The sequence below is a fragment of the Sciurus vulgaris genome, assembly GCF_902686455.1.
Source record: "Sciurus vulgaris genome assembly, chromosome: 15".
NCBI classification, from domain to species: Eukaryota; Metazoa; Chordata; class Mammalia; order Rodentia; family Sciuridae; genus Sciurus; species Sciurus vulgaris.
The window spans coordinates 58,743,902-58,771,228 of record NC_136476.1 but is presented as its reverse complement, the minus strand read 5'-3'; the positions used below and the strand labels follow the sequence as shown (position 1 = coordinate 58,771,228).

The 27,327-nt window shown below is 37.6% G+C and overlaps 1 pseudogene across 1 annotated transcript; it reads left to right on the top strand.

Annotated features, from left to right (window-relative positions):
• The first annotated feature begins 375 nt into the window (after positions 1-375).
• Positions 376-26,867, top strand: LOC306645555 (protein SET-like; annotated as a pseudogene). Its single transcript has 2 exons — positions 376-595; positions 25,964-26,867. The product of its transcript is annotated as a protein SET-like (transcript).
• Positions 26,868-27,327: the final 460 nt, after the last annotated feature.

Genomic DNA, 27,327 nt, shown 5'->3' with positions numbered 1-27,327 from the left:
GTGCATTGTGCCAGAAATAGCAGCAGGTCATAGGGTCAAGATGGACCCATGTAACAGGAAAGGGCAGGATGGTGGCATGCTCACTTCTAACTTCACTCCCATTAGGTGCCCCCAACCTGTCCCCACCCCCAGAGTGCCAATCCCTCTAGGAAGGAAAAGGTCATGGCAGAAATAAAAGATATATGTTATTGGGAATTCAAATGGGAATAACATGAAAAGAGCGAGACAAGGAAAGAAGGTGAAGATACCGTGCTCCTGGCTTGCAAGAGATGAGCATTGGAAATCTGCAGCAACGGGTCTGGTGGAGTGCAGAGACTGGTCGTCAGTAAGAGGAAGGACAGCAAAAAGGCAGAGAAGCATGGGCAGCCGAGACCCATGGTGTGGGGCAGCGGCAGCAATGCCGAAAACCAAGGTGGTAAGGCAGTCAGGGCGGGAGGCATGCTGAGGGCACGAAGCAAGGTGAACCCCCAGAGCAGTCACTCCACAGTCAGCCTCTTCCCACGGTCCAGGGACCAGTACGAAGGGGAGCCTCAGAGCCCCAGTCAGGCTCTGACCACCCTGTGTGAAAGAGTTTTCTCCCAGAGCTTAGGGGATGGTTGGTTCACATGTATAGATAACCTTAGGGATTCCTAGAAATATTTAGGGAGATGAACCACTTCATATGTAAGCAGATAAGGGCAGGACATAGAGATACGTAGATCTGGAAGTCAATGTCACTGAATATATACTATCTGTTAATAAAGCTTAGGCTAGAGGCTGGGTTGTAGCTCTGTGGTAGAGCGTTTGCCTAGCTCGTGTGAGGCAGTGGGTTCGATTCTCAGCACTGCATATAAATAAACAAATAAAGGTCCACCAATAACTAAAGAAAATATTAAAAATAAGATAAAGCTTAGACTACAGATTTACACTATGGTTTTTCTCTAGGAATCAAATTATAGGTGCATTTTATAAAATTTCATCTCTTATCTGAATTTCTTAAAGTGTTTTCAATGAACATGTAACATTTGGGTTTTAAAAAGTAAAATTTATTTCAAAAATTAATTCCACAGTTTACATGTTAAATTGCAAACACTGAAAAAAAACAAATAGTATTGGTAAGTGAGTGAGAAGTTAGGCACGCATACCCTGCTAATGGAATCATAAAGGGTTATGCTACTTCTAGAAGACAATCTGGAAAAAACCTCAATATCCTTAAATTTTTATTAAATTTTATCTAAGAATTCCTCTTCTAGATAGTTATAGCATATAAAGAATTAGCATGTTCTTATAAAAACTATATATAGGTAGAAATGAGATAGGTAGCAAATTATACCTGCAATAATTCACACCAAACTATTAATTATGTCTGTCTTAAGTAAAATTAAAAAGTTAACGTGGCAGTAAACTTCTGATTCTATTTTATCTTTTTAATCGATGGTTAAATCCTATTCTGATTCCTAGCATCATTTAATTTCTTCAGTAGCCAGACAGCACATTATTTTATATTTTCCTCCATAACTTTTGAGACTTATTAGTTGAATCTTCTTAATTCCATTTTCCAATCCATTAAAATTTTCTTTTATATTTATTAATTTCTTCCTCCTGTTTTCTTTTGACGTCTTCAATTTTCTTTTTACAACTGCTTGCACTGAAAGCTCAGGTATATTTGTTAGTTTTTCTAATTCAACAATTTAAAAACTATGTTGTGTAAACTCCAATTTTGATCTGAGCTTCTTTCAAATGATTAACATCATTTATTCAAACAATATCCTTTTTACAAGAAGTGTTGCTCACCCTTGGTATGCTATTGTAATAAAATTTGCAACTGATAGGTAGGCTTAATTTTTAATCTAAATCGTTTTACTGTTCACCACCACTCCCTCTTGTAGATACATTAAAATTCATCATTTAGGTGTACAGTAGTCTGCATTTTGACCAATGTATAGTTTTGTAACTATCATCACAGTCAAATTATAGGTTATGTCCATCAGAAAATTCCCTGATGCCCCTCCATCATCAATCCCTTCTCTCACTCCTGGCATCTAATAATCATTGATTTAATCTGTCTCTACAGTTTGTTTCCCAGGATGTCATGTTATTATATGTATCAGTAGTTGGTTCTTTTTGATTGCTGAGTATTGTTCCATTGTATGCATGTGTCAAAAAATTGTTGTTTATCCATTCCCCATCTGATGGATGTTTGAGTTCCTATAAATATTCACAAGGTGGTCTCTGCGTGAACATGTGTTCTCTTGTATAAATACCTAGGCGAGGGATTGCCCTATGGCAAGCCGTAGTTTATGAGAAGTTGCCAGACTGTTTTCCAAAGTGGCTGTGATATTTTGCATTCCCACCAGTGATACCTAACTGTTCCGGATGCCCCATAGACTCACACCCTTGTAAACACTCAGAATTGTCAGATGGGGTATGTGAGAACCATGATCACTTATCCAAACCCAAAGAATGGACTGAGAGACAAAAGGTACATGGAAAGTGGAGCTCCTAATGATGGTCTTGCAAGATGTGTGCCTGGTGGTCAGGCACACCCAAAACTGTCACAATCAGCATTTTATCCCCTAGTGCACAGGTTCCTCCCCTGGTTCCTCATTGGCTGAGCACTATGGGATGCACAGTCTTTAAGAACATCACCTAGATTTCACAGCCTCCTATTGGGTTATTTAAAGAAATAGTCCATTAGTTGTGATACTGCCATTTACCGGTGACGAGTTCTGCTTCCTCAGATGTTGACGTTTGAACATTAGAGAAGGCAAGCATATTAAGCAGGTTTTACTTAAAGGTAATAATACAGACTTCTCCTGGAAGGGGGAAGGGGGCTATGGCTGATGTTCTAGAGGTCCCAAGAAGTGAGCACCCCTACATCTTTTATAGGTTAGAGTCTTTTGTTCTCCAGTCCTTTCCTCCTCATCTCCCTCCTTCCTGCCTATGTGACTAGGCCCAGGTGATGCTGGTGACATAGCAAAGGGGAGAAACAGATGGGCAGGGGGAAGGGCTGCAGGGAGGATTCAGGTAGGCAGGGGCCCAGAGGGCATTAAGTAGCAACTCCCTGCCTGCAGCTTTTTGGGAGGGGCAGATAGGCAGGTAAACTTGGTGATCAAAAGGGCTCTGGAGACACTGACATTCCAATCTCCCAGGAGCAGTCTCCAACTTCCCAGAATCGATGGCCTCCATTCCTCCATTTCTTCCATTTGACCCGATTCCCTATTTCTACACTAACTGCCTGTCCCCAGTTATGGCTTCAGTTGTTCCCACCTTTCTTTAGTCTCTCGTGGCAGGAAAATCTTCTCGGGGTGAATGTATACTAAAGTGTACACAGCACCTACTTTTTTACCTAAGTTACTATTTCCTAGCAGAGATATTTCTATCTCTGTTGATTAGGCTGACCGACAGGTCAAGGGGCTGTGTAAATGCATGGACTTTGGATCTGCCGCATCCACAGGCTGTGGTGCTATTGTGTGAATTAACTTGTAACTTTCCATTCTGCTCTATTTCCCCTCCAGTTGCCTTTCTTATAACCCAATTTTACATTTAAAGATAAATACTATATTGTGAAAATGGACCACCAGACTTTATTTCTCACGGGTCTGGTGGGGGTTGTGCAGAGGCAAATGGAGGGATGGGATTCTTCCTTTCCATGTTCTCCCTTTTAGCTCTAATAAACGTGGCGGTATCTTATAGCTCTAATCGGCATTTCCATATTTCTAATAATGATAAGTATCTTTTCATGGGCTTACTTGCAGTCAGTATCTATCCTTTGATAATTTGTTCAAACCCTTTGCTCATTTAAAAAAATTTCCACCCACCCAATTTTTAAATTGGGTTTTCAATATTACTGTTGAGTTTTGATAGTTCTTTATATACTATGGAAACAAATTCTAATGTGTGTTTTCAAACATTATCTCTTAGTCTGAAACTTGCCTTTTTATCAATATTTTTAATGCTTTGTATGTTCTTAGAAATCTTTGCCTAATCCAAGGTTGCAATGTTTTCCTCCAGAAATTTTACAGTTTTGGGTTTGATATTTAAGCCTATGATCCATTTTGCATTCGTGTTTAAATATGGTGTGAGATATGAGTCATTTCATTTTTTGCATATGTATGTTCCAACACCACTTGTTCCAACACTATCTGTTGAGGAGTCTTATCTTTTATTGAATTACCTTAGTACCTTTGTTGAAAACCAGTTGGTCACATTTTTGTGGGTTTATTTCTGACACTCTGTTTAGTGCTTCTGATCTATATAGACTATTCTTTTACCAATACCATCCTGTCTTGTTGTTCCATTAATATTTTAGAATTAATTTGTCCATTTCAACAATGACCAAAAAAAAAAAAAAAAGTTTTGGGGATATTGATTGATATCACATTTATCTATGAAGGAATTTGAGAATTGGTATCTTTATGACACTGAGTCTTTCAACACATGAAACAGGTTCTTCCTCCATTTGTTTAGATCGTCTTTAATTTCTCTTATAACTGTTTTTTTTTCCAACATTCAAATATCAATGTTGCTTTATTTAGTACTAAGTATTTTATATTTGTGATGCTATTACAAATGGCACTTTTACTTCAATTGTTAATTTTTCATTGCTAGAACATAGAAAACTACTTATTTTTATACTCTGACTTTATAAACTGATACCTTGCTAAATTCATATAGTTCATAGTTTTGGTATAATGTATTTTTTTTTTTTTTAGATTGTAAGAGATTCTCAACATTGACCATCAAATATCCAATTAAACACAATTTTTTTCTTTCCAATATGCATGCCTTTCATTTCTGTGTCTTGCCTAATTAAACTGACTAGAAACTTCCATAGTACAATGCTGACTAAGGGTGGTAATAATAGATACATAACCTTTTTGTTTGTTTCATTCTTTTGTTTTTGTATTTTTTATTGATGCATTGTAGTTGTACATACTGAGGGAATTTGTTGCTACATATTCTTACATGCACACAATATAACAACACAATTTGGCTAATATCACTTCTCAGGACTTGCCCCCTCCCTCCCTGTCTTATACACCTTGAACCCTTTCCTACAATGATCTCCTATGATTTTCATGAGATCTGCCCCCATCTTTCTTTCCCTTTATTCTCTCTAGCTTCCACATATAAGAGAATATACAAACTTTAACTTTCTGAATTTGACTTATTTCACTTAACATAATAGTGTCTGGTTCCATCCATTTTCCTGCAAATGATATAATTTCATTTCTATTTATGACTGAGTAAAACTCCATTGTGTATATGGACACATATGTCCCTATGTTGATGGACACTAGACTGGTCATAGTTTGGCTCTTGTGTATTGTGCAGCTATAAACATGAGTATGCCTATATCACCATAGTATGATGACTTAAATTCTTCAGGATAAATACCAAGACATGTTTTTTATAGTTTGTATGTGAGGAATCCCCCAAAAAGCTCATGTGTAAGAAAGCAAGGTTTAGAGGTGATATTACTGGGTTTTCAGGGCCTTAACCCAAACAGTGAATTAATTCCATGATAGGAATTAACTGCATGGTAACTGAAGACAAGCAGGTTGTGGCTGGAGGAGGTGGGTCCCAGGGATGTGGCTTTGGGATATATATTTTGTATCTGGCGAGTGGAATCTCTCTCTGCTTTCTGATCATCGTGTGAGCCACTTCCCTTTGCCACACTCTTCTGCCATGATGTTCTGCCTCACCTCGAGCTCCCCCACCTCATCCCCAGAAATGGAACTGACCATCTATGGACTGAGATCTCTGAAACCATGAGCCTCCAAACAAACTTTTCTCCCTCTAAAATTGTTCTTGTCGAGTTTTTTAGTCACAGCAATGAAAAAGCTGACTAAAACAGTGGTACAGCTGGGTCATATGGTGGTCTTTTGAGGAAACTCCATACTGATTTCCATAGTGTTTGTGCTAATTTACAATCCCACCGACAGTTTAAAAGTATTCCATTTTCTCCACGTCCTCTCCAGCATTTATTATTATTTATATCCCTGATGACTGCCATTCTGACTGATGTGAGATGAAATCTCAGCATAGTTTTGTTTGTATTTCCCTAATCGCTAATGATGTTGAACATTTGTATTTCTTCAAGAAAGATCTGTTTAATTCATTTGCCCATTTATTAATTTGTTATTCGATGTTTTTATTGTAAATTTTTAAAGATTCTTTATGTATTCTAGATGTCATTCCTCTGTCAGAAGAGTAGCTAGCAAGGATTTTCTGCCTTTCTCTAGGTTCTCCCCTCATATTCCTAATTGTTTCCTTTGCTGTGCAGAAGCTTTTAAATTTGATGTCATCCTATTTATTAACTCTTGGCATTATTTCCTGAACTTTAGGTGTCCTATTGAGAAAGTTGTTTCCTATGCCTATGTGCTGGTATTTTGACCCTATATTTTCTTCTAGGAGTTGCATAGTTTCTGGTCTAATTCCTAGGTCTTTGATCCATTTTGAGTTGATTTTTGTGCAAGTTGAGAGAAATGGTCTAGTTTCATTCTTTTACACATGGATAATAAGTTTTCCCAGCACCAACTGTTAAAAAAGGCTGTCTTTTCTTCAGTTATGATTTTGGTACCTTTGTCAAGGATCAGATGACTGTAGATGTGTGGGTTTGTCTCCGTGTCTTCTATTCTATACCAGTGGTCTATATGTCTGTTTTTATGCCAGTACCATGTAGTTTATGTTACTGTAACTCTGTAACATAATTTGAAATCAGGTATTGTGATGCCTCCAGTGTTGCTTCTTTAGCTTAAAATTGCTTTGGCTATCCTGAGTCTTTTATTCTTCTAAATAAATCTTAGGACTATTTTTTTCTAGTTCTGTGAAGAATATCATTGGTATCTCTGTTTCATTCTTAAAGGAAATGAAGTCAATCTTTCATCAAATAATAAAATATTTCCAATGTAGATTTACAACTCATGTTTGTTATCAGGATGAGAAATTTCCCTTCATCTCTACTTTGGTAAGCATTCATTTGTTTGTTTGTTTGCTTGTTTGTTTATTGAGGATATATGTTGAATTTTGCCGAAAATTATTTCTGCATCTATTGTAATAACTGTATGATTTTTTTATAGTTTGTTGATATGGCATATTGCATTGATTTCAAGTGTTAAACCAACTTTACATTCCTAACACAAATTCCACTTTGTTATCACTATTCCTTTTAAACCACTTTATCATGTTTTGCCCTCTAGTTTTGTTAACTTTCTCATTTCAGTATTCCAGCAAGTATCTTTGAGGTCTACTGTTTTAAGCATTGAACCAGATACTAAGAAGGGAATGGCAAATAAAATTACAAAACTCCCCTGCCCTTCTGGAACTTACATTTCATGGGCAAGGGGAGACAAGACAATAGAAAGTAAATAAAAATATTTAAAAAGTGTAATAGAGTATCAGATAATATACTTTCAGGTACAAGTAACAAGTATTCACTGTTTTATAAAACTTCACATTCAGCAACAGGACATGCTCAAATCATGCATTAATCATTGACTCAATAACATCCTCAACCTGGATATTTTCCCTCACTCCACCCTGTTTTCTCCAATGTCATCTTTACCTAAAATGGATCTTCCCTGTGGTCATTGTTAGACTGACAATGAGCTGGTTCTGGTGAATTTTCTTATTCAGTGTGGAGAGCTTGGGAGGCTAAAATTGTCATTCATATTTCCTTACAGATACATTTCTATATGTAAATTAGTTTTTGACAATCGGGATCGCTTGCTTGAGATTTGGAGGGCAGGAGTGAGGCAGCATCTACTTTCTTATACCTCATTTGGCTGGATCTGTTGACATGCATGGTCCTGGGAACCTGAGTTCTCTGCACTTCTCTGCAGCAGTGTGTATTCTCCAGCTGCCTGGTTGATGAGCAGGTGTCTGTGGGTAGGGGGAGGGTGAAGTTGCAGCACTGACTTCATGCTCTGCTTTGCTAATCCTTGGCTCAAAGCCCTATTTCCTCCCTCTAGCTCCCTTTGTTTGCATAGACTATTACCATGGTCAATAGGAACAGGAGGTTCTTAATTGTGATAGCTCCAGAAGTGGTCTCAAAGATAGCAACTCTCCTAGTGGGTCAGTTCTATGTTTTTTAGACATTCCTGAAAGTCTAACCTAGAATCTTCTCCCTTCGTCCTTCCAATAATTTAAAAGGAACAGTTCTTTAACTTAATCCCTTTCTACCCCAAAACACTTAATATGGCTGCCTTCACTGAAATCTAGCTGATAAATGATCTAGGTATTTCTAGCTGCATGTTGAAGAAGTAAGCCATCAGCAAGACTAGTGATACCTTGCCCACCTTGTAGGAATTATAGGTGGGGAATTCTTTAACACAGGAGGAAGCAAAGCATCAAAGAACCCATGAAGGAACTGTGAGAGCTGGCGTCAACATTGGACAATTACCGTGTTTCAAAGTTCCGATGCCGGAACCCCTGGACAGTGCCAGGCAAGTGAGAACTTCATTGTTCCCTTCCCCTCATTTACCTCCTGTGGTCCATCTTCAATGCGCAAAAGCTAAGGTTAGCAAACTAGGAGAGAAGTAAATGAGCCAAAACGGGGTAAGAGAGACCCAGCACATTTGTCTCTTCCTCAAATGCAGTTTGGTTTCTTAAAGAGGCTCAGCTGGCTGAGCAGGAAGAGAAGTCTCTACCTTCAAGTTTAAAGTTTTTGACCAGGACAGTGGACTCTATGCTTTAATTATTTGACTGTGTTTTAGAATTATGCATTACTCAGACTAACTAGAGAAGTGATTGGTCCTGCTAGAATGTTCATCCAAGTAAGACAGAAAGAACTAGCAGCATATGTTAAAGATACATATGAACTCTAAAATAAAATTACCTTCTTATTTTACATCATGCATTGTGCTCACTCAGTTTCATGTCACTTATTCTATATTTCATAAGTAGCTACCATATTAGCAAGAACTAAATAGGATGCCCTTACCACCATCTGACATCTTTTCCTATACTCTCTACTTCTTCCTACACTCCCTTGCCCCAAATATATAGTTGCTTCTAAACTCTGCAAACTTAGACATACTGCTTGTTTCAAGGACTGCTTTTATCAGTTTTCTTTCCTTAATATCTTTTCCTCTGTGTAACCAAATATTAATGTGTGCAGTTACATGGTTAAGTGATAAGTTCCAGATGCTCACAGGACTTAGGACACTGATATTGCTGACTATTGTGATAAAATAATAATATATTCTCTTATCAAGATCAATTCTTACCTTCAATTATGAAATTGGGATAGATCATCTCATAGTGTTGTTGTATGGATAAGTTGAATAATCTTTGAGAAAGTACCTCACAGAGATCAAGGCACACTAGAAGTCACTTGGTTGACTCTGAAATGGATTTGAACTTTATTTTGCGCAGCTCTGTCTCTAAATCCCATACTACAAATGCCAAAGATCCTTAGATTGCAAGGCGTAAAGCACAATCTTACCACTGAATTTCAAAACTCATTTGGATTAACTGCATTTTATATGGCAAAGAGAAAAAATGGAGGCTAGGAAGGATTTAAGTGTTTGAAGAAAGTTAAGCCAAATTTCTAATCAATAATACAGCTAATCATTTCCTATGGAAGAAATTTATTTTTTACTAAAAATGAACAAGCTATCCATGGCAATCTATCACTGTATTAGTTTAACTCCAGTGAAATGCCATTAACTTTCTCTGCCTCACTTCCTCTCTTTAAAATGGTGGTTATGGTTATAGTTGATGAATTTTATGACTGTCAAATTAAAAGTTATGTTCCCAGTGGGAGAGAGGGATTCGTGGATTTTAATAACATCTTTCCCTCCATGCAGCATTGTCAGCAATAGGAAATCCCAGGGACCTTGAGCACTGGTATGAATGTATACTTGTGTAATGGAGGCTATATTTACAAGTTTATAAAATAATATTAATAATGTCCCTTGCCTGCCATATTGTCCCAAAATGTGTTCCTTTCATGATTGGTAAGAGGAAAATCATTCTTATAACTTTGTGAACAACCTTCAAAACTAATTTCAATGGGAGCAGGGAGAATTGCAAAGATAATAATAGACATCTAAGGGGTGCTTTCAGAACTCAGGTCTGAGGTTTCAAAGTTCTAGTTATAAAGAGAAGTTTCAGGTGTAACCAGATCATGTGCACAAGGAGATATTGCCCATATGCGGCCTAAAAGCCCCAAAGAAAATTGTTTTCCTCAATGTCTAGTTTCAAAGCAAGAATTACAACTAATGAAACTGACTTCCAGTCTGGCAAGCACATTTGGGCTTAAAGATATTATGTCTTCCAAATTCTGCTTTTGTTTGGGGCTTCCTTCCTGTGCTACTCAATATAATTGACATTATGTCCAGGAAAGCAGAAATTCTTTTGAATTCAGGGTACATTGTCATTTTCAATACATTCTCCTACAAGTTGGACACTCAAAACTAAGCATACATGGTTGATATTCTCAAGTTGCTTATGTAATGACTTTCACTGAAGCACCCTTTCAGAAATGCTGGCGTACTGGAGAACTTGACTAGAGGCCACATATTCTTGAATTCTCAAAGGGCTTGCTGGAAAAGCAGTGAAGTGGGCATTATAAGTGATGGTTTGCACCCGGGGTATTGAAATATAAACTACCAGCAGGACATTAGAGTGGACACTGCTGGTGCTCTATTCAGATCCCCACAATCCTCTTATTCTTTCTGCGTCCACTGTCCCCAGTTTGGGTGTGTTTTTACTGCCAAAAGTCTATACCTATGATGGCTAATTTGGAAGCTATTCTAGAACCGCTGGAATCACTATTGAAACACACAGAAAAACAGAAGTTCTGAGGAGTTTACATCTCCAAAGGTATGACTAAAGGGATAGAAGAAGCTCAGCTTCCTTGCTCTGTGACAGGACAGCAATGAGACATAATCTACACTCCAACACTCCCCTGCAGGATCAAGCAGATACTCCCTTCTGCCGTACTTTCTAAAATTGCATGCCAAAGGCTTGGTCCTCTTCCCTGTTCCACGTCCACCACTGCCTTACTTATTACCTCCTGGAAACATATCCCTAATGGATTATTTGTATACAAATCCTCAAGTTCTTATGGACAGAGGTCAAAATAGATTATGCCTCACCTCTTAGGAACTGCTATGAATGCAAAAGAAATTAATCAAAAATAAAAGAGAATGTAAGGAAGGGTACACTCATATTCAAAACAGCGTTATTCACAGTTAAAGTGTGGAAGCATCTGATGTCTATCCACATATGAATAGATAAGAAAAATGTGTATGTAAATACAGTAGAATATTATTCAGACTTCACAAGAAAAAAATTCTGACATATGCTACAACATGTATGAAACTTGAAAACATGCTAAGTGAAATAAGTCAGTCACAAAAGGACAAATGCTATATTATTACACTTAAACGAGGTACCTAGGCATACAGACAAAAACGTATAAGGGTGATTACCAGGGTTTGGAGGGAGGAGAGAATGAAAAACTATTGTGTGATAGTACAGAGTTTCAGACTTAGAAGCTGAAAAGAGTTGCTGAATGAATAGTGGTAATGGTACACAAACATGGGAGTATATTTCATATTATACTGAACTGTGCACTCAAAAATAGCTAAAATGGCAAATTTTATGTTAGGTATATTTTATCTCAATAAAAAAAATGGTGGGGGGGAGAATGTAAGGATCTGAGAGTCACTTGTCAGACTTGTTGAGAGACTTGGAGAGAATTCCTGAGGCAAGAAACTGCAAGGTGCCTACAGAAGACCTCTCATGGCTGGCTCAAGGAAACAAGTGTCCTTCATCCCACATATCCAGAGCATGCTGCAGAAATCTAAGCCTAACATCTCTCCTTATAATCCATAGGCTTTCTGAAAGCAGCTAGGTTAATATTAGAGCAAGATCAGCAGATATCAAGAGTGCCAGAGTTGGAATAGAGCTCAGACACCAGGAGCTACAAGACAAAACTTGAAAACAAGTACTATGTACTAAACATTTGTGTTCCCCCAAAATCCATATGTTAAAACCTAATTCTCAATGTGATAATGCTTGGAGATGACCTTTAGGAGGTGATTTGGTCATGCAGAATTAGCATCGTTATAAAAGAAGCTCAGGAGAGGTTCCTTGACCTCACCACCATGTGAGGGCTGAGCTAGAGGATGGATATAGTTAGAGCCCAGGAAATGGAGTCTCACTAGATACCAAATCTGCTGATGCCATGATCTTGGACTCTGGGCCCCCATATCTATAAAAGATAGATTTTTGTTGTTTATGAGCCACTTATTTTATTATACTAGTTTGGTAGTGTGTTATAGCAACCCGAACAGACTAAGACAAATAGCTAATGGGAATTTATGAGTCACCTAGAGACAGGCTTACAGGGATTCTCCAGGGAAGCAGCTCCATGTCTGACAGTCATTATATCCTCTAGGGGAGATGGCATGTACATAAATCACCCCATCACAAAACACAAGAAATTATGTACACCATAAGGAATATGCTGATAGAATACAAAGAAAATGCAGAGTAGAAAGAAATTGCTTCAAGATAAGATCTACAGCAGCTGGAGCCACGTGAACAAAAGTATAGTAATGGTGTTCTGCAAGACTTAATCACCCAGAGATTTAGAAGAAGCTGACATACAAGTTATAAATGTGATAGTATATTGATTAAAGCGTTTATTGACTCCAGCCAACTGTGGAACTGAATCAAGTGTTACACTTAAACATCACATGCAGCTATCCAAGCGTAGCAAACGTTCCTAAGATGTAAAAAGTCACCTGTTGTGCATGCTTACAAGTCCATTCCAATTCAGAAGTTTCTGTTCACTGCCTACTTGGGCATGGCCAGAGCGTAGAAGCAAAAGTTTCAGCAGAACCTGCAGATTCACTCTAAGATCCTATCTGAAGTCTTTTGATCTCAAAGGGAAGGTCCAGTCTAATCTTCATCTTTCAATTTTACCCTCATAACATACATGCTATTATCTCCAGAACTCACACAGTTGATAAAATTTTCCCCAGAAAAGGCTAGATTTTGCTGGTCTTCATAGCACCATTAATGATCAGTTTCCAATTACATATGAACCCAAGACATTAACAAATTCATATGCTCTTTATTGATCATAATCCATGACAGTGGCTTAATAATTTGGGGGGGAAATCCTATGAAGGAAAAACTCTTCATATGAACCTAAACTTTCTCCAGGATGTCTTTCCTCAGTAAGTGGAACCACAATCTGCCCACATGTCCCCACAAAAACCTATAAGTCATTGTCTCTTGTTATGTCTGCTCACCTACAGCTATTTAATTGCTATATCCTGGTGTCCCTGCCTCATATTTCTCAGTTCTCTCCTCTTCTCTCCTTCATCTCTAATGCCTTAATTCAGACATGACCATGGCTCAGTGGAACCACTCTAAGAACTTTATATCTCCCCACATTTACTCTAACCTTCTCAGATGGGTCTCCATATTCCAAATGCCACAGTGAATTAGGAGAACAAAGAAAACTAAGCAAGAGATGATATCAAGAACTATCCCGCAGTGAACTCTTTCTCTGGGGGAATTCTGGAGACAGTATTGTCAATGAACTACAATATTTGTATTTCCGCTCAATGTGTGGTTCAGGCTGCCCAGCAGACTCCTGGAAAGCACTTCCTGCTTTCCATTTGGGCAAGCAAGCACAGTGGATCCGGGCAGCCCTCCAACACTTGGATGCAGATGCTGTCTGTTGGGAGTAAAAGTGCACCTGGAACTGGTATGCACAAAAAAGGTGTACCTGGGCCAAGCACTACAAGTGTCTGCCATAAAATATTATTGAAATTTCCAAGATTTTTTTTACTCGACCATTTGAATAAGAAATTAATTCAACTGGTTCAATGGAGTCTCTAGAGCCACCTGTCTGGAAAACTTTCTCTAAAAATCACCATTGATTGGGGGTTGCTACTAAATCCAGTGATATATATATATATATATATATATATATATATATATATATTTATATTTATATTTATATTTATATATATATTTTTTTTTCCTCATCCTACCCTCATTCTTAGCTGAGCCATTGTCTCCTTGAAACACAGCACTCTCTCCTCTCAGCTTCTCTAACATCACACTTTCTAGGTTCATCCCCCTTAATACCAATTCATATCTTATTTTTTCATAAATCTAAATGTTAGAACTTATTCTCTGCATCCACGTTTTCTTTCTTCATCTCATCTATTCCCACAGCTTTAAAGACCCTGATGCTGTAGTTTCCTCATTTTATATCTCCATCTCAGACCTCTCCTCCAAGCTTAAGCCTCATCTATGCAACTGCTTACTTGGCATCTTCACTTGAATATTTTAAAACCATCTCAATTTTAAAGTACCAAAATTAGAAACTCCACCAGTCTTCCCGTCCTATACTTTGCACCCAGATGGTCAACACGATATCTGGGACTCAACCTGATTGTTTTCTAACTTCCTATATTCAATCCCAGAGCAGTTCATGTAGGATATACTTCTAACTAAATACATCCTTCATCCCCCCAGCTCGTTCTACTTCCACTGCTAAAATCTTAGCCCAATCCTGTCCAAGTGAATGACTACAGTCATCTCCAGGTTAGTCTTCAAACTTGGGCATGGCCAGAGTGTGGAAGCAACCTTAACACTCAATCTCCACATAATAGAAAGAATGACTACTTAGAATTGTATTCTGCCATTTCCCATTAAAACACTTGATTGGCTTCCCACAGTATTTTAAATCCTGTCACTCTCCTGATTAAAACGCTTTAGTGGCTTCCCATAGCATTTAAAATTAAATACTATGATGACCTATATCATCTGGTCTCTGCCTGCCTTTCCAACCTCATCTCACGTTCCCTCTACTCATTTCACTTTCGCACATGGTATTCTAACGTTTTCTATATATCTCTCTCAGCACTGGAACTGGAACACCTCCATCCTAGTTATTCACACAGGTGGATCCTTCTTACCTCTTTAGTTCACAACCTGAAATGGTACCTCCTTGAAAAGGGCCTCCTGTACCCTTCTATCTATTGTTCCTTCTCCTTTTATTATTAATGGAAATATCTCTTATCCATTCTTTTTCACAGTCAGTACTCACTTTATTCATTTGCTCAACTGTTTATTGTGTTTCCTCTGCTAAATTGATGTCCCTTGAAGGCAGGAATCATGTCTTGTTCACCACTGCATCTCTGGTACCCAACAGTGCCTGATTCATGTCAGGTGCTGAATAAAGATTTTGAGTAGATAAATGAAATATAGAGCTGCTACCTTACGTTTCACTTTTGCTCCTAAAGAGTTGACTCTTTGATGTCATTTTAAATATCATCACTTTCTATAAAAGATCTGACCATATCTTGTTATGAACAACAAGCAAATCTGCAGTCCTGGGGGAAAAACTTATGATTTCCCCTCGTGCTGAATTGATCAGTTAAAACTGTTTATGACAGAGCACTGCTCAGAATAGGCACAGGACCAGAGTAGACCTTTCCAGAGTCTTCCTCTATTTCAGATGGCAATGCAGATAGTTTCACTCTGATGTTTTTCAAACCGTTTTACATCAGGCCTTCTTCTCCCTGTCCTTTTTAATGCCCGGTAAAGTCAGGGAGACTAAACCCTGGCAATCATTTCTTGAAACTAGGTTGTGGTTCTTGATTTTTTTTTTCCTCCTTTTTTATAGAGTTTAATTTTAGAATCTCAAAAGAGGATCCAATTTGTATGGTTGGGTTTTGGCCCAATTTCTATATTATTCAGTTATGCTAACTGGATGTGTTAAATGTGTGAATACTTTTAAGAGGACGCATCTGACACTCTCATTTCTAGAAAAGAATTTTCTTTATGGTCTGCATAGTTTATTATCAATGCTAATTGAGATTAGCAAAATGACACTGTAGATATTATTGTTCAAGAAAATACAGCTCCCACCAAATACCAAATAATTATTATTCTGAAGAATACATACTCATTTTAGAAAAGTCTGAAAACACAGAAAAAGTTTTTCTGAAAGGAGAAATATAATCATCTACAAATAAGTTCATTATTGTATTTTGTTACATTTCTCTGCAATCTTTTTATTTCCATATATCCATAATCACTCTTTTACTCATTCATTCAACAAACACCTAATATGGGATTGACATCTATCACATATCGAAAATCGATCAAGATGCTGCTGAACAAGACAGATGAGGGCCATACATTCATGCAACTTGCATTGTAGAGGACAAATTACACCAACAAAATATTTTGGTTAGTTATAACAGCTCTAAAGAACACAAAACAAGTAATCTGACAGAGTAAAGTTCCTAAAAGGCACAGAATAAGGGGCGGCTGCTTAGAACAGGTCAACAGAGAAGACCTTTATAAGAAGAAAATATTCAACCTGAGACCTGAAGAACTAGGAAGGGCCAGTCATAGGAGGTTGTGAGGAAGAATATTCTAGGAAGGAGGAACAGCACAGCAAGGAAGGTTCTGTTTCTTGCAACTAAGTGAGTGTGGTTAGATTTACAGAATAGAAAGGCAGACATACAGCAATTTTATACCTTAGCCAGCTTTGTGTATTCCCTGTTGTTTATGGTTTGGTTTTGTTTTGTTTTGACCCAGAGAATTTAAGTTTGTATGTTGTCAAATATATTTGGGTTATTTTTTTCTTTGTGATTTCTCCCATTAGAAAGTCTTCTACCTAAACTTCAATCAGAAAAAAAAAAAAAAATTTACCCATATTTTCTTTACATACTTCTATATCATGTCAGTTTATGGTAGTGTTTGGCAAAGGTCTTAAGTGGATGTTTTTCCCTACATAAATAGCTCATATCTGAGCACAACTTTTTTGATAATCCTTTCTTCTCTGCTAATTTTGATGGCACCTTTTCATATATAGTCATCTCTTGGTATTCTCTGAGAACTGATTCCAGAACTCCCTGCAAATACCAAAATCCATGAATGCTTGAGTCCTGTATAAAAAATGGCATAGAATTGTCATATATTATGCACATTCTCCTGTGTCCTTTAAATCACTTCTAGATTACCTGCAAAACACACGATTCCTGTGTAAATAATTGTTAAACTGGATTGCTTAGGGAATAATGACAAGGAAAAAAAAAGTCTGTTTATATCCAGTATAGATTAATTTTTTAGAGATATTTTCCACTTGTAGTTGACCGATCTGTGCATGTGGAGCCCACGGATTCAGAGTCAACTGTACTAACTTCTTACATTGAAGGCATATGAAGAGAAGCGAGATAAGAGCAGAGTGAACTACACAGTCTGTTAGGACTTTATTCTGGCAACAGTCTGAAGAAAGGATGAATTGGTCACAAGCTAGAAAGGTAGGAGGTCAGTTGGAAACCTCCAGACAAAAGGGCCTGAATGAGAATCCTAATACTGAGAATGGAAGAGAAGCCATGGTTGAAAACACTGAAGAGGAGAAGTGAGCAGAACTCATCAAACAGCTGGGGGTACGGCTGAAGAAAAGACAGAGTTATGAGTGTAACCCAAAGGGTAGAGCTGCCAGGTCTTGACCGGTGTTATTTACTCAGACCAAAGTGTGCACTCTTACTCTTTTATTCCAAATGAGAATTAAATCTCAGAACAATGCAAAAATCAACAAATATTTCTTCGTAGCACGCTGGAAGCAAGACTTACAGAGCCCAATTACAAACTGTGTCCCAACTGATTTTAAGGTCCCTAAACCTCATTCTGACAGCATTTACACCAGGACCTAAGTTATATTTGTTCCATCTCCTGCTCTCCAGATCTTCCCTCCTGCTTCATTTTCTTTCTTCCCCACTTGGATTAGCTTCACCAATAGTTGAAATTCTGTTAAACTTTAGGGTATGATAAGTTCTAAGAAGGTTCAGTAATTCTTGGCTGTGAGTCCATTCTTCAACCAACTTGATCCAAGTTTCTCTTCATCTTCAAACTGACGTCCAGTCCCCATCCCTCTGCAGAAACCCTTCCAACACAATTATTCAGATAAAACAATTCTCCCCAGGCATTCCTCCTGGTGGTTTCTGAACTGGACTTGAACATAAAAATAAAAATGGGGTGCTGCACCTATTTCTATCTGTGGCATAATAGTGCATAGAATTGTGGCATATTTTTACCATGTTTACGAGAAGAAGGCTGTTGAGGTTAAAGCAAATTGTGGTTGCCAGAGTAGTGAATATTCAGTGGGTGTGGGTTTTCATTCCATGAAAAAGTTCTAGAAACAGATAGTCGTGATGGCTGCACAATAATGTACATCAATGCCTTAATTGTACATTTGAAAATGGTTAAAACAATAAATTTTGTGTGATGTGTCTTTTACCACAAGTTTTGGGAAAAGAATGATGTTATAGATATTGTTAACTACATTTCAAAATGACCTCTCTGAATATCCACAGGAGGAATGTCTCATTATAGTACCAACGTTGTGACTGACATAGAAGATCATATTTCCCTCTGACAATGGCCCAAAAGGAAGATTCAAAACAACTTTTGACTCTCCCTGACAAGTGCGTAAGATTTCATGGCTTCTCTTTTTGTGCTCAGATGATTCCAGGCTCCTTTGTTCTTTCCTATCTTTATTTTTCCTTTTTGACTCATTTTTCATTCCTATTTTCAATTTATTTTATCTTGCTACTGTATGTGGATCTTTGTAAGATACCTTAAATCATTTTAGGAATCTGATGGAATATAAATAACCTAAACATCAAAATATGACCAGATATAGTGTTTGCTGATTTTTTTCTCTCTTTCTCATGTGGTCTTTTTTTTTTTTTCTTCCATGGACTTAAAAAATAGTCTGTGCATTGAGATTGCCAAGAAATCCTATTAAACTTGAGACACGTTTTTATTAGATAATTAACTTCCTCATAGTGAACATATTCTTTTTACTGACTTTATTCATACCTGGCATTTTCCGCTGTTAATGGAACACCAGCTGTCAAACATCATATTACAAGCGCAGTGATAATGAAATAGCCCTAACTCTGAGTAACAACAACTGTTGAGAAAACAAATCATACATATCCTCTGTCGGGTTTTTACTGCTTTCCACAATTACAAGGAAAAAAGAAGCTTAGCAATGCTTTTTTGTCCAAAGTGCAAAACAACGTGCTACATCTTAGAAAAATAACAGACAATTAATGATGTATATTCTCTTCTGTGGCAAATTAGAAAAATATAAATCATTCCTCAGTAGCAGCAATGGAAGCTTTTGTCTTTGGGGGTTGGGAGTTCCCCATAAAATAGAGGTGGGTTATAGTGGCAGAGAATCTTCTTAAATAAAAGTCTCCACGTTTAATCTGAAACAAATATTGAATAAATGGGCATTTGGAATATGTCTTGGAGAATAGATGGGTTATTTTAAATGTTCTCTTGACTGATATGGTGGCCATATGAATTAATTTATCCATTCACTCAACAAATAATTGAGCTTTATGTGCTAAGCCCCAGGGATAAAACAGTGGGGAAAGATGCTTACTCCTTAGTCAAGGAAACAGAGGGAAAAGACAAGCAATTATGACACAGGCACTATATTGTCCTAGTAAGCACAGTCTGGAGGTTATAGAAGTTTCTACTGAAAGTGATGTCTACACTGAGATCTGAAGAATATACAGGACAGGACCAATCTCAGGCAAAGCAGGCCTAAACTAGAGACAAAGACAGCTTTCCAGAAAAAAAGGATGAGAACATCCAAAAGCCCAGAAGGGAGAAGAGGAGAGAATGGAGAACAAATGATTGAATCCGACTGGAGCATAGCATCCAGCAAAGCATCAAATAGCTAGAAAGAGAACTGGGGGAAAGCAGGAGGCCTTGGAAGGATTTGGAGGTGCTAATTACTGAACTTTATCCTGAGAAAACTGGAAGCCTGACTAGATTTACGTTTAAACATGTAAACACCTAGAATCCATGTTTTAGATTCAATTAGAAAAAAACAAAACATTTTGAAACCAGTGGAGAGCAGTCTATTGTAACAGGAAAGGTAAGACATGTTAGAGGCCTAAACCACCGTTGCCCGCATGTTTTGATGATGCACTCATAACTGTAAAACGACTTTGGGAAATGCATCTTCATGTTGTGTTCATTTATATACGTGTAAACTATAAATGCATATTATATTAATAAGCGAAACATGTAAAAAATGTAAAATTAGATAAAGTATATACAAACAAAAGTTCCAGTATTTTCTTTTCTTTCTGTATCCCATCAGACTATCTTACACATATCCACAAATGTATATGCCACACTCTGGAGATCATTGGCCTGAATTAAGAAATTGGTAGTGAAAATAGAGAAACATGAACAAATTGGAGAAACAGGTAAGATACAGAAGCAATAAGATTTGGTCAATTGAACATAGGGGGAGAAGTCAAATAAGATGAGCAGCTGCTATGATTTCTGGTTTGTGTATGGTGTTATGTAGTAGGTAAGAGTGCTCTGGATAAAAACAGGTTTGGATGGGAAAAGTTAGAGCACCTTCGCACAGACTGAATGGAGATGGAGAAGCATGGTAAACATCAGTATAAACAGCTATGGTGAGTTCATCAGACAGTGGCTTACAAAGAGAGGAAAGTAACCTCATCTTTCCAGCTAAACACAAAAGTCATATATAATTTTCATTCTTATTAAAATTGGGAATTCTCTTCCTGAAAAATACCCAGGGATCTCTTTTCTATTTGGGACTGTATAATTAGAGATTTCACAAGACAGAAAACCTTAGGCTTTACTTTAGGAAGGTATCAATTCTCCTGAAGAATCTTGGCCTTCAGATCTGGTATAAAATTAATCTGCTAAATCAGGGTTCTATAATGGGTACCATTAGGTAAAATAACTGAAACATGTTATGAACCATAAATGAAGTTCCAGATAGGTTTGCTGTGACTTCAAGCTTTGATGCTTTATGGCAACACATTCAGGGGATAAAATTTCTATTCTATTACATAATTTAGGAAATTCTAACAATCTAAAATATCTTCTATTCATTGATTGCATCTAATGCCCTACAGAGAGTAAAACAGGATTTATCTTAAAGCCCCAATGTCAATCACTAGGACCCACTGTGGACCTCGTGGATTATTGGAAGAACATAGAAGATGTGTAAAGAGCAAGCCAGAACCACATATGTATAATTGCAACACGACCTGTAATTTTTTTTTATAATTTATTTTGATTCATTGTAAACAAATGGGGTACAACTTGTTTCTCTGGTTGTACACAAAGTAGAGTCATACCATTTGTGTAATCATACATGTACATAGGGAAATATGTTTAACTTATCTCTTTAACCAGAAAGACAGTGATTAAAAATTAAAGTCAGATGCATTACCAGGCTTGATCTTATGTTGAAAGAGCATCAAGGTTCATAATTATTAGAAGACAAGTTGTCACCTTGTTAGAAAATGCTGGTTTTAAATGGTACTGGATTTAAATGGTGCTGGGAAAACTGGATAGTTATACACAGAAAAAAAATTAAACCCCTATCTTTCATCTTGCACAAAACCCAAATCAAAATGTATCAAAGACTTAGGAAATAGACCATAAACCTTACAATTGGTAGAAGAAAACATAGGGTCAAACTCCACATATAGGTGCTGGCATGAACTTCCTTAACAAGATCCCCAAAGCCCAAGAAATAAAACCAACAACCAATAAGTGGGATGCCATTAAATTAAGAATCTTTTGTATAATCAATAAATTTTTTTAAAATATTTTTTAAAAACTTAAAAATCTGCACAGCTAAAGAAACAATAAAGAGCATTAAGAGAGAACCTACAGAATGGGGGAAATCTTGGTCAAGGACTCCTCCCATAAGGGATTGATATCCAGAATATACAAAGAACTCAAAAAACTTAGTACCAAAAAACAAATAACTCAAGTAATAAATGGGTCAAAGAATTAAATATAAACTTCTCAATAGAAGAAACACAAAAGCCAATAAATACATTTAAAAATGTTCAACAACTCTAGCAATCAGGGAAATGCAAATCAAAACTACACTAAGATTCCATCTCACTACAGTAAGAATGGTATGATCAAGAATACAAACAACAATAAATGTTAGCAAGGTTATGGGAATAAAGGAACACTTGTACATTGTTGGGGTACTGCAGACTAGTACAACCACTCTGGAAAGCAGTGAGGAGATGCCTCAAAAACCTAGGATGGAACCATCATATAACCAGCTATCTCGCTCCTGGGTGTTTTCCCAAAAGATCTAAAATCAGCATACTACAGCAACACACCACCTCAATGTTTAGAGCAGCACAATTCACAATAACTAAATTATGGAATCAACCCAGATGCCCATCAATAGATAAATGGATTAAGAAACTGCAGTAGATATACATTGGAGTTCTACTCAGTCATTAAGAAGAATGGAATTATGACATCTGTCAGTAAATTGATGAAAATGGAGAATATCGTGCAAAGTGAAATAAGCCAGACTCAGAAAATCAAAAGTGGAATGTCTTCTCTCACATGTGGAAGTTAGAGTAAAATTAAGGAAAGGGAGAGAAAAAGATAAGATTACATAAAGAACCAATCAAATCCAAATCAAAAGACAAGAGAAAGGGAAGTCTAGCAGAATAGAGGAAGGAGAAGGGGAGAAGGGAGGACAGGAGGAAAAAGGGAGATCATGAATTGAAATCCATTTCCATGCACATATGAGTTTATCGGGATGAACCCCACAATGATGTACAACTATTAAGTTCTAATTTTAAAAAATGCTGGTTTTCTGTTATAGCTACACTCTCACTTGAAGGTTACAATAACTACACTGGTATTTAAATGAGGAAACTCCACCTGAAAAGCAAAGTATTTTCTACCGGTCACACAGAGAGTAAATGGCAAGACCAGGATTCAAAATGGGATCCATTTGAATTTAACACACGTGATCCTATCTACTACACCATAGTCTCGTGGGCTCACCAGCAGCACTGACCAAATGCTCTTATACCCTGAAGGCAAAATAAGTGTTACTATTGCAAAATTTAACAGTTCAAGAAGGCCGAGGCTTTCACCAAGTCACCTGGATTATGAGTACTGGAAGCAAAAATAAACCTGGGTTTCCTTAAACTCAATCCAGAACTTTTGTGCTATGGCACATTCAGGAAGGAACACACATGCCCTCTCATACACACACACACACACACACACACATACACACACAAACACACGCATGCACATAAACACAGAGCAACAGGAACTCAACTTCAAAACTGCAGGCTGCTGATGATACCAGGCAAGAAATGCATCACCTGACACTGAAGAAGCTGTGAAAGCAGAAAAATCAATCTACCATTTTAATAAAAAATGTGAGAAACTGAGAAGATGAGCTATGGTGCAATCACTTTGGGCGGATCTGGCTGTTTTGCTATTAATCATGTCTTGATGTGCAGTCAGCAGAACTTTATTCAAGTCTATTCAGTGCATTGTCAGGTCCACTGCAGAGGCTCTGTGACCAAGTGGAATGAGATTATAAAACCATCATTGTATCCTCAGGACAAGGAACTGTGCATAAAATTGCAATCTTCAAGTGGAAAAGATTAACCCTGGGAAAAGACAATCATTTTCCCCAAGACTGCAATATTAAAATTTCCTGTCATGACACCTTACATCCTAATGATTACAAATCTTGAATTTAAGACAAAATCTTATAACACATCTAGAATCACTCTTCAAGTACTACCTTTCTGTTTTAAGAAAGAATTTGAGTAAGATCAGATTAATATCTTACAATAAGCGTTTTAAGTGTTCTCATACATCTGGTTATTTATCTTTGCCTTCTGTTCCCAGACTAATTTGAGAACATAGTGACTGCCCCCAAAAACTTTTGACCATTCCTGCCTGGTGTCTGACACCCAGAGTCATTCTACTAATTACTGAGTTACTTAGAGGGAATGGGCAATATTTTCTACCAAGTCTTAAATTAACCCATATGTGTCAACTCAATACCTAAAATAAAGGCCAACACTAGTCAGTAAAAGCTGTAGTATCCTCAGGGACCCATCCCTATTCATCAATAAGCCCATACCAGGTCCTACAGCAGAATGTGCTCTAGATCCAAGAATCCTCCCCTAGGAATGAATGAAGCTGGTTGTGAATCCAGGGCAATGACTCCTCTCGTACTAAGGTTGCTGCCACTTGTTTACCAACTTCAAGAGCGCAACCCAGGTGAAGAAGTCAAGTATTGGCCTCAACCCAGCAAGCACGCATAGGGCCCTCTTTTCTAAATACCAAATTCCCTGCTAAGACAAAGTCACCTGAAGCAGAGGTTCTCATTATATTCAAATGTCTTCTGTTGTTTAATAAAGGAAAAATCTAGAACGAAAAAATAAAAAGAGGATACATTTGCTGCCACTATTTTATCTACTTTCTTCACATAAACCTTGATCTCATTCTAATCTTAAACATCTTTAAAATGTTATGATTTCCTCCCCTCATGCTCTGTCCCAAGGTGAAGATAATCGTAACAGTATTCTTTCAGAAATCTCTTCGTAACCTGAAAGCTTGTTGCCCTGATGCTCTGGTGATAGTTGTAGGCTGTGCTGTCCCATCCTGAGCCCAGTCTCCCTTGTGCCCTTTCTTTGTGCCAAGCTCACTCTCAATCCCCTGCCTACCTTTTCAATTGCAGCAGCAAAAAGCTCTCATGATTCTCTAAGGTTTGAAGCAACCTCTCCTTTGGCAATACTGTCCTAGGATAAGACCTCCCTGACCACAATTTAGACTTCTAAAGTGTACATTCTTTGCCTACTAGCCACAAAATCTGAGACTTCATGCGTCCCAGGTCCCTTATGGTTTTTCTACCCACCCTCGTTTCATTGTCAAATCCACCAACTAGTCTAGCCTTGGGACCAACAGTGGTCTTGGTCTGTCAGATCTTTCTGACCTCAAAAACTTCTAAGGTATGAAAAGAATGTATCTCCCTGTCAGTCTCTCCTGAATCTCCATGGCAGTATTCAAATTGATAAGCATGCAGATGGGGGATTTATTATCACTGTCCTATTGTTGAGGTACAAAAGAATCTCTTTGGGAATGAAGGGCCAGAGTGAGACTATTCTATAGAAAACTCTCCTTCCTTCCATAGTTTTCTCTTGTTTTCCCCTTTCAAGGGATCTACTTCTCATATTTGGGGGTAATAGTTGGAGGGACTCTTAAAAGAAAAATTTCACAGCATAAATTAAATCTAATTCCTTCCATCAACCCATTCCAGGACATGAATTGCTTCACCCAAGTGCTGAGTTTCTACGCAAGATAGTCATCAATTTTGTGCAGATTAATATAAGCACATTAATTTGAATCCCATTAATTTGATACTTCCAGTGAAGTAAGACTGTGGCTTAATTGTATAATGGGAAAAAAAATGTTCTCCTAAGCAAATTAAGACAAAGTGATAAGAGGAGTACAAATGACATCAATCTTCAATATCTCCTAAGTGCAGTTTTCAAGAACTCTGGAAGTTGTACATTGGCATACATACATCATAACATCTTTGTTCATCCACTCATGATTGAATATTTTGTTTGTGCCAAACAGCTAGACCCGAGGAATTCACAAAATCTCCTAACTACAAACTCTGAATTTCCTTAGTTAGAAATCATTCTCGTCATTTGATTTTTAATCATCTAATACTGATCACATACAAAAGAAAAATCACATATAACTATATTAAGCATGATGATAAAATAAATACCCAATGACTCTACCACCTCACTGAGAACTAAAATATTCCTAGCATCCCTGTATTAATCTTCATTCCCCATTCCCATCCCCTCATCTGCCTCTTTGTACACCTCCACCAGAAATAACCACTATCCTGAAATCTGTATGTGTCATTGCTTTGCTTTCCTTATAATATTATCTCATTTGTATATATTACCAAACACTAAGCTTTGCTGGTTCATAAAATTTTTAAATGATATTGTGCTATACAGAATCTTTTGTGACCTGCTTTTTTCACTCAATATTTAATTTAAAGATTCATCTGGTCTCTGCACTTCTCCCTGGTGAGCCGCGAGGCCGCAGCCTGCTCCTGGCTTCCCTAACAGGACGGCCCCCAAGCGCCAATCTTCGCTCCAGTCTCAAACGAAGAAACCCAAACTGCCTCCTGCCCCACGGCAGGCGGATTCACCAGCCTCTCCGGGCTTGCCGAAGGGTGAAAAAGAACAACAAGAAGCAATTGAACATATTGATGAAGTACAAAATGAAATAGACTTAATGAACAAGCCAGTGAGGAGATATTGAAAGTAGAACAGAAATATAACAAACTCCGCCAACCATTTTTTCAGAAGAGGTCAGAATTGATCGCCAAAATCCCAAATTTTTGGGTAACAACATTTGTCAACCATCCACAAGTGTCTGCACTGCTTGGGGAGGAAGATGAAGAGGTGCTGCATTATTTGACCAGAGTTGAAGTGACAGAATTTGAAGATATCAAATCAGGTTACAGAATAGATTTTTATTTTGATGAAAATCCTTACTTCGAAAATAAAGTTCTCTCCAAAGAATTTCATCTGAATGAGAGTGGTGATCCATCTTCAAAGTCCACTGAAATCAAATGGAAATCTGGAAAGGATTTGACGAAACGTTCAAGTCAAACGCAGAATAAAGCCAGCAGGAAGAGGCAGCATGAAGAACCAGAGAGCTTCTTTACCTGGTTTACTGACCATTCTGATGCAGGTGCAGATGAATTAGGAGAGGTCATCAAAGACGATATTTGGCCAAATCCATTGCAGTACTACTTGGTTCCTGATATGGATGATGAAGAAGGGGAAGGAGAAGAAAATGATGATGATGATGAAGAAGAAGAAGGATTGGAAGATATTGATGAAGAAGGGGATGAGGATGAAGGTGAAGAGGATGAAGATGATGATGAAGGGGAGGAAGGAGAGGAGGATGAAGGAGAATATGACTAATAGATGACTAATTGAACACTGATGGATTCTAACCTTTTTTTTTTCTTTGTTGTTGTTTTCTTTCTTTTTCTTTCCTTTTTTTTTTTTTTTTTTTTTTTTTTTTTTTCTTTTAATTCAGTCCCCTTATGCTCAGTCACCCTGTTCTTGAGATCTCTTTTCTCACCATGGTTCTCAATTTATTTTGGGGGGAAGTACCTTGAGCAGAGTATAATGGGAAAAGAATCTACACCCTTCTGTTCTGAATTCATTTTTATCCCTTCCTGTCTCAAAACAAACTGTATGGAATCAACACCACCGTGCTCTGTGGGAAAAAAGAAAAACCTGCTCCCTTCACTCTGCTGGAAGCTGGAGGGTGCTAGGCCCCTGTGTAGTAGCGCATAGAATTCTAGCTTTTTTCCTCCTTTCTCTGTATATTGGGCTCAGAGATTACACTGTGTCTCTATGTGAATATGGACAGTTA